Source organism: Mus pahari, chromosome 20 (genome assembly GCF_900095145.1).
Source record: "Mus pahari chromosome 20, PAHARI_EIJ_v1.1, whole genome shotgun sequence".
Lineage (NCBI taxonomy): Eukaryota > Metazoa > Chordata > Mammalia > Rodentia > Muridae > Mus > Mus pahari.
Window position 1 is genome coordinate 18,709,667 of NC_034609.1, and position 4,218 is coordinate 18,713,884.

Genomic DNA, 4,218 nt, shown 5'->3' on the forward strand with positions numbered 1-4,218 from the left:
GGAAGGGAGATAGATCACTTGGTCTGCAAAGGGTTTTTGTCTTAGACCTTTCCTCTGGAGGGCTTATAAGCCTTTATCTGTAACTAGTTGTTGTTTTTTTTTTTTTTTTTTTTTTTTTTTATAAGATTTATTTATTTATTTATTTATTTTATGTATGTGAGTATACTGTAGCTATACAGATGGCTGTGAGACTTCATGGGTTGTTGGGAATTGAATTTTTAGGACCCCCTGCTCGCTCTGGTCAACCCTGCTTGCTCAGTCCCTGCTTGCACCGGCCCAAAGATTTATTTATTATTATACATAAGTACACTGTAGCTGACTTCAGAAGAACCAGAAGAGGGCATCAGATCTCATTTACAGATGGTTGCGAGCCACCACGTGGTTGGTGGGATTTGAACTTAGGACCTTCGGAGGAGCAGTCAGTGCTCTTAACCACTGAGCCATCTCTCCAGCCTGTAACTAGTTGTTCTAATGCAGAAGACAGAAGCTGGTAAAAGCCACCCCGCCTAACACACTAAGGGCTATGACCCTTTTGGCCATCCCACTGTCTCAGACCTCAGACCGTGGCAGTACTGTCACATCGTTAAACCTGACTGTTGGGACTTGAGGCCCTGGGCATAGAGAGGAAGAAAATTCTAACTCTCAAAGTACAGAGCACAGAGTGCAAGAGGATTTCTAGGTCTGCGCCCTAAATAGTTTAGGGAGTTGGTTTTGTTTGTATGTTTGTTTGTTTGTGTCTTGGGGACAGAACCCAGAGCCTCGTGCACATCAGGTGAGTATTAGGTTTTAGAGTTAAACCCTCGGTCTTCAAGCTTCTTAATCTCCCTCCTTATGCCACAGGCCAGCACTCGCTGATCTTGAGCCGTCCCTTTATAACAAGTGACCAGTGACCCTCCCTTTTGAGCCAGTGGGAACAGAGCAAAGCACTGAGTCCCCTGGGAAGGACATGGCGCTGTCTTCTCTGTCTTCAACACTTTCCCTATAGAGCCCTTCCCAGGGAGACTCCGAGAACAGTAGAGACCCATGCTTCCATTGAAGATTAATTTCCTAAAGCAAAAACGACGTTGGCGGAGGTTTTTAAAATTATGACACACATGATCACATGGGAAGTGGGCGTTGCGGCGAGGTGTTGCCTTGGTGTACCTTGCATCATATTGTGGTTTCTGGGGGAACATGACGCTCAGGAATAGGGTGGGGATGGACAGGGAGGAAGGAGCCACTGTACCCTGAGAATTCTTCAGGGTGGGTACTCAGGCACCTGGCTGGGTAACTAACACCTCTTGTGCGCACGACACTGCTGGCACCTCACAGTAACTACTGCACTCTTTCCACTCAGTGCCCTCCCTCCTCTGAGCTCACACCCCCACCCCTCCACCTTGCAGGCTGTCCTGTAATTTCCTTGGAGATGAGGTGGCTGCTGAGTTGGCCCAGGTCCTGCCGCAGATGGGGCAGCTGAAGATAGTGGAGTATGATTATACCCTTGTGTGGGGTGGGGGTGGGGTACAGAAGGGACCCTCGTCCTGAATAAGCCCAGAGGTTACTGGGATAGTCCTGCCTCCCAGAAATCTGCCCAGTGTCTTGAAACACTGTCCCAAGCTGGTCCCAAGGCCCTACCAAGCTTAGTGCCTCCAATGCTCTAGCCTTTAGACTTTCTCATCCCAGCGGGAGTCAGAGTCCTCTGCTAAGTGCTGGTAGAAGGGGGAAGAGGTGACCGTCTTGACCGGGATGGGATATGGAGAAGGAACACACCCCTCCCCTGCCTCTAGCCTCACACTTGCCTCTGTTTCCCTCTTGCCCTGCCACCGTCCACTGCAAAGCTTGGAGAAGAATCAGATCACAGCATATGGAGCCCAACTCCTGGCCCAAGGGCTGGTCCAGGGATCCTGCGTCCCAGTCATTCGGTAACAAAGGGCTGGGTCTTGTAGTGGAAGGCCACACAGATCCCTCAATTTAAAGCAACCTCCTCTGGGGAGAGGCAGAGCCTGGGTTGAGGATTATCCACGCGAGACTTGGACTATTCCATCAGGAATCTGGCAGTCAGCAGACCTGGATCAAATCCCAGTGACACCATTTGCCAAATGTGTTAACTTTACATCTGTGACTTTATGTCTCTGAACCTCAACTCCCTCATCTGTATCTACCTGGGAGGGTGGTGGGGACTAAAGGGCTGGATAAGGGCAGAGTCTGTCTGGGACAGAGCTAGGTGACTCTCAGTGGGGAGGGGGTATCTTACTAAGGTCACTACACTGGTGTATACGACCTTCACTGGGTGACATGGTGTCTTCTGCTTTAGGCCGTGATCTCGAGCCCTGTAGGGAGGTTAGAGGCAGAGACAAGAGAATGAGGGAACAGCTCTAGAGCTGAGGTCCATGCCTTTGCCCACAGCCTCCAGAACAACCCCATTCCTAACGATGTGGCCCAGAGTCTACAGAGCCAGGAACCCAGGCTGGACTTCTCCTTTGACCAGCAGACTCTTTGAGGAACCCAACAGACCTCTCAAGAGTCCAGTCCAGTGACAGCCACATCGCCCACCAGGAGGGGGGCTCAGAAGAACCTCAGTTGGTGCCCAGCATCCTGCGAACGCTCCAGGGGGGAAGAGTACACTTTCCCTGTCACACTCCCTAGGGAGCACATTCTTTAGGGACTGAGAGCTTTGTTTGACCAAAAGAGGACCATATATCATATATCATACATGACATGTGTTACCAATGGGACATTGACATTACGAGAGTATTATGAGGTCATATATACAGGAAAGACTGTGTATGGTGCACTATGACCTCTTGACACGGGAAGGTCATACTCGGAGTAGGTCAAATGTGGCATTACATGGAATTTGTGGCATGACGCCTGGTCATAGCCTCCTTGCACTGTAATTGGCAATACACATGATCAGGAATCCACTTACGACATGATGTCCATATCACATGACACACAGCTTGCCAGGGGACCACAGATAAGTCCTAGACCTAATTTATTACTATTTTTATTTTAAAAAAAAAAAACCATGAAGTTAGGCTAATGGTATAGGCTATGCTGTATGAACAGCCTTTTAGCTGTTCAGAAATCTGAGGCAAGTTCAAGGCCAATCTAGGTAATTTAGTAAAATCCTGTCTCAAAAGGTCAGAAAGGGCTGGGGATATGGCAGTGCTAGAGTGCTTCCTAGCACGTGTGACACTAAGCTCAATGCTTGGTGCCTTTTTAAAAAAGTATTTATAAGCAACTTCTGGGGAAACTTTTTGTCTTGTGCTAGGAGAGGGGGGTTAGTATTGAGTGGCCCAATGGTCAGGGGTCTGGGGCATGCCAAGGACTTAGCATGAAGTCCCCTCCTGCCAGAGCCTCAATTCTCCCTTCTGTTAATCATGTTCTTCCAAGGACTTTCAGCCCAGGCTTCAGAGTTAACCTGACCCTGGGAGAGTTCACACTCATCTCTTCTTTCCTGGTTCAAGGGACAAAGCCAAGCCAACAGTTTAGGGATAGGTACTTCCAGGACAGTAGGCAAGGCCACTAGGTCTAGCCTACCCACTACCTCAGCAGGATTCAGAAACCACTTGAAACTCCACAGTGTTTTGCTTTGTTTTGTGACTTCCAAAGGCTAACCTCGCAACACTCCATAGCAGATGATCAATAAACGCAAATGGAACTGGTGTCTGGTGTAAATGCCTGTAGCTTGTGTCTGGTAAGTTTCCTGCTTCTCTGAGGTCAGAAGTGTACTGGAAAACTGTAGAGTCGGACGGAAGTGAACTAGCAAGGGCAGTGGGTGGAAGCTACCGGCCACATGACCACGGGCAACTTGCCATACCTCACCTGCCGCACGAGGCTGCTATCAGAGCTCAGGTGGTAGAAATGGCTTTGCTTGACTTACATAATACTTAAAACTCTTTTATGAATTGATCAGTATTTTCAATTTGGGAACTTGTACATAAAAAATTCCCAACTCTGACTTCTTCAGAGATGGCTCAAAGCCAGGCATGGTAGCATATGATTATAACCTCAGCCCTAGAATGTGAACCATTTAGGAAGGAGAATCAAAGTTCAAGGCCTCTCTTTGCTACATTTCAAATTCCAAGCCAGCCTGGTCTATGAGAGACTCTATGGGGTGGGGGTGCAGGAAGCCAGTCAAGCCCTCCCACTTGGAGGAGCAATGCCACTCTGATGGGGCCACACAGATGTGACCTTTAGCTGGGGCACACGTCCCTCAGGTTGCTACAGTCCCTC

The 4,218-nt window shown here is 48.8% G+C and overlaps 1 long non-coding RNA gene across 1 annotated transcript; it reads left to right on the top strand.

Annotated features, from left to right (window-relative positions):
* The first annotated feature begins 1,295 nt into the window (after positions 1–1,295).
* LOC115062710 lies at positions 1,296–3,648 on the top strand. Its single transcript, XR_003842642.1, has 3 exons — positions 1,296–1,466; positions 1,818–1,901; positions 2,386–3,648. It is a non-coding gene; the product is annotated as an uncharacterized LOC115062710 (long non-coding RNA).
* The last annotated feature ends 570 nt before the right edge of the window (positions 3,649–4,218 follow it).